The sequence below is a fragment of the Primulina huaijiensis genome, unplaced genomic scaffold (genome assembly GCF_012295235.1).
Source record: "Primulina huaijiensis isolate GDHJ02 unplaced genomic scaffold, ASM1229523v2 scaffold33709, whole genome shotgun sequence".
NCBI classification, from domain to species: domain Eukaryota; kingdom Viridiplantae; phylum Streptophyta; class Magnoliopsida; order Lamiales; family Gesneriaceae; genus Primulina; species Primulina huaijiensis.
In genome coordinates, this window is record NW_027357870.1 from 1 (window position 1) to 14609 (window position 14609).

Genomic DNA, 14609 nt, shown 5'->3' on the forward strand with positions numbered 1-14609 from the left:
TACTTAGCATAATTACCATAATCAAAATAGGTTTGACTGATATAATAGTGGTATGAAGCAAATCAAACAAGGGGCATCACTTTGAAGGTTTATAAAAATTTTGGCATGATGTCCCTACATTCTTGTAAAAACCAAAAACTCAACTCAAGCATCAACATCAACATCAACACATACATATAATCGTATTCTTACATTCAAACATATTCTGTATCATCATACACATAGACATAAGCATTGTAAAACTTGTTTTAAACCCTGAAATATTTTCGTACAATACATATGCGGAAGCTATACAATAAGAAGTCCCGGTTCTTGTCGAGGTTAAGCACGTCACAAGCATCCATTGGCGAACCGGCATCCTACGTCTCTCCACTACCTGATCCTGTAACACATGAGTTACGTGAGTTTATAAAACTCAATAAGTTGGCACTTGTATGTATCAATATGCATCGAAGGAACATACGTATCAAGTCGTGACAACAATGAATCTTTAAACCATGTCATATCATAGCATATATTCATGTTCATTTTTGTACTTGAGCCTCATTGGTTGACCTGTACTACCGTGCTTGCTTCATTATATAGCTACTACTGTGTTGGACGTCAGGGAGCAACCTTTGGCAACCCCACGCCCCATGAGCATATATTGGCCAATAGGTTTGGTGGACTTAAAACCACCCATGATGTCAACAAGCTCTATATCATGTAAAATCAGTCATTTTCCTTTCATATCCATGTTCATGTTCATGACATAGCACCCATCTTCAATATTCATGAGTTCCTTTCAAATTTAATACATAACAATGGAATATGGTGCTATGTTTTCATCAATAAACATACTAACAATGTACATATATCAATAATCAATGAGAAGTATTTGAAATCATAATATTACTCATGTATTACTTCAAGAACATGCCAACTTACAGTCCAAGCGTACGAATACTGGTTTGAGACGATGTTTCTTGTTCCTATGCTGTCAAACGTATCAATAATTCAATTACTATGTCTATTCTAGGTGAAGTTTGATCCTCTACATTAATAATAACCAAAAGAGAGGAAAACTTACACCCTTATGAAGTTCTTGTGATGGAGAACTAAGTTCTTACCTCAAAGTGATGAAAGGAATGAAGAAGAAAGCATTTGGAGGAAGTTTTCTAGGTTTTCTTTCGAGTTTATGCTGTTAGAGAAGGTGAGAATGAAGGAAAGTGCTAGAAAACTCGACATTTATCTTTTTCAGAGTGCTGGGAACATATGCGCGACTTTCCGGGCGCATATGCGCTGCCCGTGCTGTTCATCCGGCGCATATGCGCGAATTTTGGCGCATATGCGCGCCACATTCTGCCAAAAAACTCATTTTTAACTTCCGAATTAGCAAAAGAGGTCAACATAAAAGTTGTAGCCCTATGTGTTTTCTTGCATCTCCAACTAATTTCATGTCATTTGAAGGTCTGGGTAAAAAGGTATGCTCAATCTACCAAAATGTGTCATTGTAGGAATGACGATACACACGACAAACTTCAGGGCGCTTTTGGCTTATCTTCCCCAATGATTTGGACAAAACCCAAAACATGAAAGTTGTAGCATTATATCTTAGCTTTGTAATGGTTATGGCCTCACAAAATTTGGATCAATATTCAAATCATTATGCTAAAACCCGTAAGAACTGCTGTATTTTCATCTCATTTCTTGCATTGCTATACCAACTTCATTACACTACTTCTACCTACACATCTTACTATAATTATTTATACACATATTGGTATTCAATAAACCATGGACAATATAAAAATCATGTTCAATCTCAATATTGATACTTCAATTATCATGTGAAATCTAATGAACTAAAGAGCTACATGATAAACGGCATAAACGTATCATTATCATTTGTACGAGTAACCGGGCATTACAGAAACAATTTTGTATTCATTTACTTTTCAATCCACCTACCTTACTACTATTGAACAAACCCAATTGATTTTTTTGATAAGTCGTTTGTTCAACTAGTTTCAGTAAGCCTACTTCCGCACAATTCATACTGATTGATTTATTGAATTCCCAACTGACAAGAACAGAATTTCAACTAACCCGACCTAAATATGTTTTAGATAAATTTATTCACCCTCTCTTAATTTATTTTCGATCCCAACACATGTATACCGTTATTTATTGATCTTCTCTAACCATCATAGAAATACTTGAGAGTTGACAAATCTTGATATTTTTTATCCGTGATATGATAAATCAAATATCAAAATATGCATAATCTTAATTCATATAATATTCTTGTTTTTATTTTCTTTTAAATGTGATATATCTCTCATATTTATTTTAATGAAATATGTTGATCATAAATAAATTATTTTATGGACTTAATAAATTAATTCAACATTCTTCTACTTGGTCTACATAATCATCCTAAGTTAATAAACAAAAAACATGAATCATGATGATAGATCTTCTTCTACTGAATATTATCTTATATGTATTACATGTACCATATTTAGTACACGACTTAATGAATAAAACCAACGATTCATTTAAGGCCCAATTTAATCGATATTTTTCTCAAAAAACTAAATATTTATACAAATGAATATGAGAAATATTATAACGGAACGAATTTTGAAAAAAAATGTATGTATCACAAAATCATAATGGAACCAAGTCCATTATTACTACATGATCTTTAAACATCTTAATTTTGATATCTTTAGGTCAAATGATCATTCACTCACTAATAACGCGTTGGAACATTTCATGTTCATAATCTTGATTTTGATGTTAAAAAAACTTATTATTTTGTTTTTCACAAATTTATCTAGTGTGCAGAAAGCTGAAACTGATTAGATCCCAAACTGATCAGTTCTCGAAGCAAAAACTGAAGCTGTCAAGACGTCAACTGATTGTCAAAACTGAACCAATTCAACTGATATATCAAAGAATAGTTCAACTGATTGGCCAGATGATAGGTGGTTCAGCAATAGACCTTCAGAAGCTTGGCCAGCTGATGAAGAGTTCAATTGATGAAGAACTCGGCTGAACAAAAGAATTGAAAGAGTGAAATCAGTCCAAACTGATTTCATCATACCAGTTCAGAAGCATCAGTTGTAACTTATCTGTTCGCATGTCACGACGAGACTATTAAATGGAATCCAGTTAAATGCAAATATTCAAGCTACAAGCTACCTCACAGACAAAGGTACAATAATGGACGTTGAAGCAAAGCTGAAAAGAGAAAAGATTCCAGAACAGTTGTCAGAATGACAAGACATGTCCTAAAGTGAAGCCCTCGGGTGGAAGTCCTAGCGTGGCTAGGACTCCTTCCCCAGCCCTTAACTCGAGTCCTAGCATGGCTAGGCCTCTCCTCCCAACCCATGACAGACACTGGCCGAGCCCTGACCCTAGCCAAGACCAAGCTAACCCCCAACCAAAGGAAACTCGATCACCCAAACCCCATGACAGTACCATTCGGTTCCAGCTTTAGTTGCTTGTCTCCTTCGATTTTGTGATCTTTAGGGTGCACGTTTGGACTTTATAAAACATGAAGGAATCCCCTTTAACCTTTTCCTAATCATGGCAGCCTCTAGAATAACATCAAAACATGAGTTTGGACAGACATGAAATCATGAGATGAACGTATGGGTGATCAATATTTCGAAAATAATAATATGCATACATGCTTTTCATACAAACGATAATTAAAACGATACTACGATGTGATAAACGAGAAAAAGATATATATGGCGTGCCTTTGCGTTTTAAACGCACGATTATACGTTGACGACGAAGAGCGGGGACGAGGAGACGATGCTTATGATGCTTCCCCTTGATATCCGAAAATTCTACTTCAAAATATGAGTGTGTGGCCGTGTGTTTGGGAGAGAATTTGTGAAATCTGATGGTGGTGTGTGGCGTGAGTTATGTAGGGGTTTGGGGAGGGTTTATATATATTTAAATACTTAATTAGGTACTAACAAGGCTTAGGCCCAATAGCACACAATTTAGTCCCATCAATCTTTAACTAAAAATTATAAAAATACTTTGCTTAATAAGGTTTGTGAATTTAATAGTCGGGTTGTCAAAACGTTTGCATTTTTGTTGAAAAACCAACACCGATAAAAATTACGTCTCGGCGTATAAACTCACCTCAAAGCCCTTTATTTTCAAAAATATGGAAAGGCATCACTCATATTTTTAATAATTAAAATTAATTATTTAATAAAAATATTTTACGTTTTTCAGCCCTCGGTCTCCGTTCCTCGATCGCAACTTGAAAAATCCTTAAAAATAAATTTTTATGCATAATGATAATAAAATCCTATTTAGCATATAATCATGCATGTCACATAATCAGTTAAGCAATTAAAATCAATTAATTAGCTATTTTTCATATTTCTTAGATTTGCATGCCGTTAGATTACGTCGTCTTAATTTTGGACCTTAAAATATATATCCAAAATATGACAAATCAAATATCAAGATATTCACATCTTAATACAGATAATATTATTGACTTATTTTTTTAAAAAAATATAGGACGTTTCTCCTATTTATCTTAATAAAATATGTTGATCACAAATAAATTATTTTATAAATTTTATAGATTTAATAAAATAATCTAACAATTTTTACTCAACACAATGAATAATGTAATAACGTTTGATAAATATTTCAAAATTATTATTTTTAATTGAATTGATATTTGCGTGAACCATAATATGTAGGCATCTACGTTAGAATTTTATATTATAATATTTCTATTTTAATGAGCACGTACTCATGCACCAATCACCATTGAATAATGTAATATTTTATTAAAAAAGTGAATAATGTAATATTATATTGTTAAATATTTCGCAAAGCGAGGGTTCAGGGTACGGTGGTGTCGACAAGGCAAACTATAATAAAATTAAAAATTTGTGTGAGACGGTCTCACAGATCGTACGTATTTTGTTAGACATATTTCTTATTTGTGTTATCAATGAAAAAATATTACTTTTTATGCTAAAAGTATTACTTTTTATTGTGAATATCGGTAGGATTGACCCGACTCACAAATAAAAATTCGTAAAACCGTCTCATAAAAGACTTTCTCAACTATAAAATTTTACGGTGGCAGCAAAATTTTAAATTAAATAAATTGATCAATCAAGTGCGGTTCCATCATCATAAAGAAAAAAAAAATAGTGACTCAAGCACCAGTCAAAAAGTTCCATTGTAAAAGGAGCTTGGTCAATCGAGGCAACTCATACCACAATTGCTGGTTTCGAAAAGATTAGGTTTTTGGTTTTGTAATTTAATTTTGTTTATATTTATTTTTTTAATAATGAAATTATATTTTTACTCACGTTGACCTGTATTTTTTCAATTTTAATACTGTCACAATGAATTTTCATTTTTAATCATTTAACTTTTATGCTTTTTTTCTTTTTTGATTTTTCTGTTCGAGTCCGTCGTGTCTTTCGGTGAAAGTGAAAAAATTACAAGAAATGAAAAAAAAATAATACGAATTAAAAATACAAATTTACCCTTATAAAACTAAAAATAGAGAAAAATACAATTTATATGACCAAAGTTAATACATTTTCATTTGGGGCTACTTCAAAGTTCGGCGTTCGGAAACACATGTACAGTTTTACATGACCTAGTCAACCCACTTCGAACACCAGAGTTCCTTTACTTTTTCTTTAAGATGATGATTATTTTTGTTTCGAATTAAAACTCGAGAGAATTTGATCCCGTGAACCCAAAAACCATGCATGATTTCTTCATATATTTGAGTCTCAGTATATTCTGTCTCATCATCTTATCCAAAAGATCTTCCGGCGCCGATGACCGATATGAAGCCTGCAGCGTACCGGTCCTTTGTGGCGGCCTGAACATAAGCTTTCCGTTCTATATTCAAGGCCTGCAGGAAGCCTACTGTGGATTCCCTGGATTTATGCTAAACTGCAGCGATCTTGGATCCCCAGTTCTTGAATTACCCGGAAACGAATATGTAATCGAGGGAATTTCTTATAGAAACCGGAAATTTCGTGTGATTGATTCAGCTGTTTTAAACTCAAATTCCAGCAGCTGTCTCCCAGGAATTAGAAACAGCACGCTTTATACGCAGCCCCAGTTCGATTATGTAGATGCAACACATCTCCGTTTGTTCGGAGACTGCCGGGAGACATTAACTAATAATCTGTCTAGGTACCAGGTTGACTGTGGTAACTGGGACTTGGCATTTTATGATGATGGTAGAGATGAAAACCTGATCAGAATTGCGCTGGAAGATTGCCAAAGAAACATTCTGCTGCCGGTGGATGGGGCCGGCCAATCGGGCAGTGGAAACGGCGGAATTGGAGATATTCTTGAGGTTGCGAGGAAGGGATTTGAATTGAACTGGACATCAGCCGATTGTGACACATGCGAAAAAAGTGGAGGGGGTTGTGGATTTGATGAAACTTCTTACAAGTTCATGTGTTTTTGCCATGACCGTCCTCATTCCGCGAGTTGCCTACGCGGTAAGTAATTTACCCTTTTCTTGGATGTTTATTTACTAACCAAAACCAAAGACTGGTTGGTGGTCTCCTTTCGTGCTTAACGCAGACTCTTCTCGGTTAATTCTGATATTGTCACTATTTTTCTACTTCATGGGTCTCATTTACGAGTATAAAATTCAACAAAATAATATTGAAATAAAATTTAAAACGTTTATTTTTTAACTGTTCTTAAAATAAACAAGCAAAGCGGTAACTTAAAACTCTTCTGACACCAAAATACTTCAAATTTTATAACGAGATCTTTGATTTGATAATCTCAGCACACACACTTCTACAACTCCAAAAATTCCTTGAAAAAGCTAATTTAATATTTGAACGCATATCTATGAATGTGTGTGTGTGTATAAACACACAGATATACAGTAATACGCACACATATTTACACGTTATGTGAACATATAATCATTCCATTTGCAAAGTATGCATGGTTCGATAATCGATAATAATAAATCTAATGAATTAAATCTCATAATATTTCAATGGAATGATGTGTTATCCAATGTTGTTATCTCCTAAAATATCGTCTGAATCTGTCACACCCCGATTTCCACAACATGACGCCAACGATATATTCAAAAGTCAGTGATTGAACTATCAAATAATTTTAAGCCTTACGGGCATAAAATCTCGAAAACAATCTGTTTTATATCATAAAGCATAATAAATATTGTCTTTACAATATCTCAAAACTAATTTTATTTGGTGGGTCTTCCATAAAGATGTTCCAAGTCCAACTACCGTGTGTGTAGCACAAACAACAACTGTTCCAAAAGTAGACCACCGAAATATAAAAATCTTGGCTCCATTTCCATTTTCTCGTCTATGTATGGCCTTTTACAATTTGTTAGTCTTTTTCTTCGTATTTCATCCTTGGCTTCTCAAATTTTGTGATGCCTACAAGTGCCCCAAATACTTCCCTTGTAAAGATCTTGGGACACTGGAGTATCCTTTCACCGAGCTCGACCGGCCCCCGACTGCTGGAATATTATCGAGGTTGATTAATGTAATTCTTCTTCGACACCAGGAAGACTTGATGTGGTACGAAGTTATATATGAAACTAAATATCTCGTCCGATGAATTGGTCCGAGACACAATGCTTCAGTCTCATTTGCATAAACGTAGCTGTTATGCTTACGAAAATATTTCTCTCCCTTTTACTCCTTCTATTTCATTCAAGATCTCCCAAAACCTCACCACCCTCTTCAAATGTAATGCAACTTCCACTCATAGCAAAAGCGTGGAAGATTATCTTGAAAATTACAAAAAAAAAATACTCGGGTTGCAAAGACTTTACAGTATATTATAGACTGATCTCCTTCTCCCTTCAGAATGTTGGTCGATTCAACTTCCTATAAAAGCTACTGAGAATTCGAGTGATGACCTGTTCAAACTGCTTACTTATGAATATACCATTTCGATCCAACTAAAGGTCAGTATGTGGGTACTTCTTTTGGCATCATCAGCTAATTTTTTGTTGTTTCGTTGGCTTCGTGTCTTGGACATAGAACTATGTTTGATGTTTTTCCTCTTTATAAAAGTAGCAATTTTTTCATCATCTTCAATTTGAATTTGAGCTTTTGCATTGGCATCTTTGAATTTTCTTGATTTGTGCTTTTGCAGCTTTTGAAATCCTTAAACTATAATAGAATAAGTTGCATTATTGGCCGGAGTTTTTTCAGCAAATTTGAAAAGAAAGTTGTATTCCTCCTTTTCTGGCATTTCAAGGGCCATATAACATGGCGAAGCACTTGCATCCTACACAAAACCAAACACAAGTTAGTTATAGAGTTTTAAAGTTTAGGTGATATTTGTAGTAATTTGGTTTAAATTAAACTAACCTCAGCGACTGACTTGATATAGTATTTCACTGAACAACCAATAAAAGCAGCAGCTACGTCTTCAAATATTGTAATTTTTTACAGTCATTGTCTTTTTTGACATTTATCGTAACTCGATGCTGTGCATATGGCAATATGATAAAAAAAATATAAATGTATGTTATTATTTCATGAATAAAAAACAAATATGATGGATTTATACCTCGGCACTGCTTCGACAAGTATATGAACGCATTTGGTACAAGTTGTCGCATCTTTTTTTTAATAATTGCCCTCGAACAATTGTTACAAGCTTCGTACCAAGGGTTCAACCTGTTTTCAACTTCAAGTACACATTCTTTGAAAGAGTAGTATGTGTTCTAGTTCATTAGAACATAAGATCGATACATTCGATAAACCAAATAAAATTAGTGTTTTTGATAAATGGGAGAAACAATTAGTGCAATAAAATGAAAAAATTGTGAACTTTTTCTCTTACCTCGGTTAAATTTTTGCGTTCATTGAGCAATTGATTGATGTGATTTCTTTAGGACATTTCAGTTTAGTAGCCAGCCACAAATCATCGAGATTGTGGTCTTTACAACCCGAGTTCAGCCTATTTGTCGAAAACAACAAGAAGTATTAGTAATAAACAAATGTGATTATAAGATGTTACAACAAATTAAAGTGAATGTTCGACTTGTTATTACGTAATCAATATGTTTTTTCACAGATTAAATTATCAACACTCTTATTAACTTGGTTCATTCTAAATTGCAATTATTATAGGCATGCGTACAAATTAAAAAATTGATGCTCAGGGAAATAATAGAATTCAATTTGCTCACCATATATTTAAGTTCTCTGATTCGGTGCATTGTGGGTTTAGAAATATCATAGTAGTATATGTGGATTTCAATTGAACTGTGTCGGTGGATTACAATGAATTTTTGAACATATGGGAAATAACATTTTTTGAAAGTTAAGTGAAATAATATCATTTGTAGTTTGGGAAGATATTATATATTTGTAATTTAAAAACAATTTGTTTATCAGTCATGATTAAGGGTGTCAATCGGGTCGGGTTTCGGGTCAACCCGCGAAATTTTTTTATTTTTTTCCCAACCCGAACCCGAAAACCCCCAACCCGAACACGAACCCGTCTAACCCGACTCAACCTGTCTAACCCGNATAAATATACAATAAATTTTGTTCAAACATACAATATATAAAAATATAGGTAATATTTTTTAAAAAAAAGTTTTCGGGTCAACCCGACCCAACCCGAAACCCGTCTAACCTAGCACTAACCCGAGCTCAACCAACCCGAACCCGACCCGAACCCGAAAACCCCAACCCGAACCTTATTTTTTTCGTGTTTGGTCGTGTCGGGTTGACGGGTCGTGTCGCATTTTGACACTCCTAGTCATGATGGAAAAGAAATAAATATTCCTTTTGTATATGTGAAATGAAATAAGAACAAAATAAGTTCATATTTTTACCTTCTTGGGTTTGTTGAAGTTCACGATGACACATGATCGTGATAGTTGTCCTCTGTTTCTGAACATCGAAAGCAAAAGCATTTGGGTATTTAGTTCAGTTGTAAGCAAATAAATTCTTATAAATGACTACAATGTTCCCTATATTAGAAATCATCACGTCAAAAAGGAAATGTAGATTTTCATATTTTATTGGAAAAACGTAAAGTAAATACCTCGAGCAAGAACTTCATGGTACACCACATTTCTCGTCCATGTGTCACCAATGCTTGTGTTTGTGCTTGGCTTAATTAAGACTTCTGTATTTGCCATTGAGGTACCTCAAGATAGTGCAACATACAATTGTCAATGTGAAAATACAGGTTGGGGTAAATATACGTCAACGAATGGTATAGTTTGTCCTTGTGCTTTATTAATCGTCATTGCGAAACACAATCGAATTGGAAATTGCTTTCTTCTAAATTGGAAAGGGTAGCCTTCATTTTCTGCAGGAGATATAGGTATTCTCGGAATGAAAACATGTTTTCCGGTATGATGGCCAACTATGATTTCTGCGTGGATGACATTATCTTGGAATCCTCGACATATCATTCTTGTCCCATTGCACAAGCCATCTGATGGATCGAGATTCCTCAACAACATAACTGTACAATTCTTTTTCAAAACCAAACGATGAGGAGGCATGCCATTTGAAGTTAATGAGTTGAGAAATTCCGGTGGATAAAAATTTTGAGTGTCATCAACTGCTTCATCAAAACTTGTGAAAGTTCTGGTCTCACCAGGGAATGATTGAATTATTTTATCGTTCAACTTGTCAACATACTCATTCTTTGATGCAAGTATAGCTCTATTTGTCATGTAATCAGCCGACTGGAAATTTTTCTCTAGATTTGGGAAAATATGATCAATAAGCTTTTGTTCAGAGGAATCTTCATCATAATAATCATCATCATATTTTATAATCATATCATCTGGAATGTTGATATTGCCATCCGCATCTGAACGTTCAGTACCGATGGCCACACGTAGGAAGAAATCACTAAACAAAGGATCTGATCTTGCTCGCATGTTTTCTGAAAGAGTTAGATGATAAATTTGTTCGTATAAATACGATTTCACCAAACTTGCATTAATCGTTTCTTGAACAGATGCTTCAGGAACAACTGGTAGAACTTGCATAAAATCACCTCCAAGAACGACCACTTTTCCACCGAACGGTTTCTGGATTCCTGTTAAGTCTCGTAAACTTCTGTCAACTGCTTCAATTGCTAACCGTTTTGCCATCGGTGCCTCATCCCATATGATTAAATGTGTTTTTCTACATAACTCTGCAAGTCCGCTTTGTTTCGATATTGTACAATAACTTTTATCATGCAAGTCAATGGGAATTTTAAATCGTGAATGGGCTGTCCGACCACCCTGCAATATAGATGCCACAACTCCTGAAGTTGCTGTAGCAAGTGCTATCATTTTTCTTGATCTTAGATTGGCCAATAAAGCACGGTATAAATAAGTTTTCACTGTTCCTCCATGTCAATCGACAAAGAATAATCCATTTTTTTGTGCATATAAACAATCAATTATTGTAGAGAATGCATTTCGTTGTGCTGTATTCAAGCTTTTACATTTGATATTTTAACATATTTATTTATTTGTTTTGAAATCAAACTAACTAATTCAACATATACAAAAAATATCATTTTTTATGCAAGTTTATTTCTTTGGTTATATTTCAAATTTTTATGTGAAAATCATCCCGGTAGTTTAAAATTTATATTTAATAATTATTTTATGAGTTTATTAGATTTTATTTTATATTTACCATATAATCTTATTTAAATGTGTATTCCATTACATATGTTGATTTATTTATTATTTTAAAATTATATTTAACAAGAAATTAATAATTATCGATGTAGTTTATAGAAGATCGATTCTGATAAAAAATTAATTCTCTATGATATAAAATCCTAAAAACAAAAGTAAAAAAAATTATGTAGACATTTAAATATTATTTAAATTTAATATTATGAGTTATATTTTACTATAAATATTATTATTTCATTAGTTTTGATGTTACTTTGATGAGTTAGTCAAGATATTTTAAATTGATAATTATTTATCGTTAGTGTGCTGAATTTATGTAAATTATGAAATTATGATTGATGCATTGATAAAGTCCATAATTTAATTGATTTTTAATTTATTATGCCTTATACGTGATGTTTGGATATATTTTTAAAAATTGTTTTAGTTCATTTGATTCTATATATTATGCTAATTATAATTTATTATATAACATAAAATTTCATATTATTATATTATTATATATACACTTACCATGTTATTGTACTATTGCATATATAATTTTTTTTTATATCTTCTTGTGATACTATAATTTATTACTTAATTAGATATTAGACTAAAATATAATTAAAAAATTGCATTAAAATCATAAAATAACATGTAGAGAGAAAATTAAAATGATAAAATATTTAAGTATAAAGATTGTTGGGTGCAAAATTGTCTCTGCTTGGTAGAGCGATCGAACCATGGTGTTTGAGTTGCTGTGCGATTTAAAAGATTAGAGTTACACCATTACAAAAGCCGTAAGCACTCGGTCTTACAATTGGTATCAGAGCGAAGGTCGCGGGTTCGATTCCCATTGATTGCAAGGAGTGCAATTATTGGGAGGGAGATTGTTGGGTGCAATAATTGTCCCTGCTTGGTAGAGCGATCGAACCGTAGTGCTTGAGTTGCTATGCGGTTTAAAAGATTTGAGTTGCACTATTACTACTAGCTATAGCTTTTGGTAAAGCGGTAAGCACTCGGTCCTACAAAGATGGATTATTTGAGAAATTTAATATAGGAGTTATATTTTATTCTTGAAGTGATATAAGTTACTACAATCAATATATATTGTTGTGATAATTCATTAGCATTTGTTAGACTATTGATTATATATTATGTGGAATAATTAGGCTACTAATTAATTATATATTAGATGGAATAAATAAAAAATTTTGATATTTCATTTTTACTCTTACAACAATTAGAAATTTACATATATATCTTTATTGAACTTTTGGGTTTGTATTGATGAGGAGGTCATTTTTATTTTTTGACAATTGGAAAATATGACCAATGATCTACACTTTTGTAGGTATATAGATAAAAAAAAATATTTTTATTATCAAACATATATTCATTTTTAATACATAGATTTCTCATAAATTGTGTAGAAAATTTCCGTGCAAATCTAACAACAAACAATTTAAGGGGTTAGTAGAAAATGTACAATGTAAAACTTTGTTATTCTTTTTACACTTTTATAAGTATAATAGTTAAATATATATTCTTTTAATATTTTTAATGATTTTGAAATCAAACTAACTAATTCAACATAAACAAAAAATATCATTTTTTATGCAAGTTTATTTCTTTGGTTATATTTCAAATTTTTTATCTGAAAATCATCCCATTAGTATAAAATTTATATTTAATAATTATTTTATGAGTTTATTAGATTTTATTTGATATTTACCATATAATCTTATTTAAATGTGTATTCCATTACATATATTGATTTATTTATTATTTTAAAATTATATTTAGCAAGAAATTAATAATGATCAATGTAATTTATAGAAGATCGATTCTGATACAAAATTAATTATCTATGATATAAAATCCTAAAAACAAAAGTAAAAAAATTATGTAGGCGTTTAAATATTATTTAAATGGAATATTATGAGTTCGATATTTTAAATTGATAATTATTTATTGTTAGTGTGCTTAATTTATGTAAATTATGAAATTATGATTTATGCATTGATAAAGTCCATGATTTGATTGATTTTTAGTTTATTATGCCTTATACGTGATGTTTGGATATATTTTCATTATCAAATAACATATGTTGTAATTTTACACTTTGTCTATTAATTAATACTAATTAACCACATTTTATGGTTATGGTTTTATGTTTTTGACTTTTTTTCTCATTATAATATTTAATTATGTCATATTTCATTTTAAAAAAAAATTAACATTCCATACACACTTCAAGAATGTAATGTAACTCTTATTTTAATTTTATCAAATAACTCATATTTATAATATATTTAAATATTTTATCCTTTTAATTAAATATTATGAGTTATATATTATTATCAGTATTACTATTTCATTTGTTTTAATATTATTTTTATGAATTAGTCACAGTGATTTTAGATTGATAATTATTTGTCTTTAATATGTTTCGCTTATGTAGATTATGATTTATACATTGATAAAATCCATAATTTGGTTGATTTTTTTGGTTATTATGCTTTATACGTGATGTTTGAATATATAATTTTTTTTTGAATATATAAGGTATAATAACCTAAAAATCAACCAAATTATGAATTTTATAAATGCATAAATCATAATTTATATAAGTGAATCACACTAATGACAAATAATTATTAATTTAAAATATTTGTGATTAACTCATCAAAATATTATCAAAACTAATGAAATAATAAAATTGATTGATCCAATTTATCGTAATCGATTAGTAAAATATAACATGTAATATTCAATTTAAATATTATTTAACTTCTTACGAAACTTTTTTACATTTTGCTTTTAGAATTATATATCATAGATAAATTAATTTTCACATTATTTAATGAAAAATAACAATTTTTTAAAAAGTATATAATCAATATTTTTCATTAAGCCTTCAGATAACTTT

The 14609-nt window shown here is 31.4% G+C and overlaps 1 pseudogene; it reads left to right on the forward strand.

Annotated features, from left to right (window-relative positions):
* Nucleotides 1-5604: 5604 nt before the first annotated feature.
* The window catches only part of LOC140968226 (LEAF RUST 10 DISEASE-RESISTANCE LOCUS RECEPTOR-LIKE PROTEIN KINASE-like 2.1), a 16978-nt pseudogene continuing 7973 nt past the window's right edge, over nucleotides 5605-14609 (forward strand).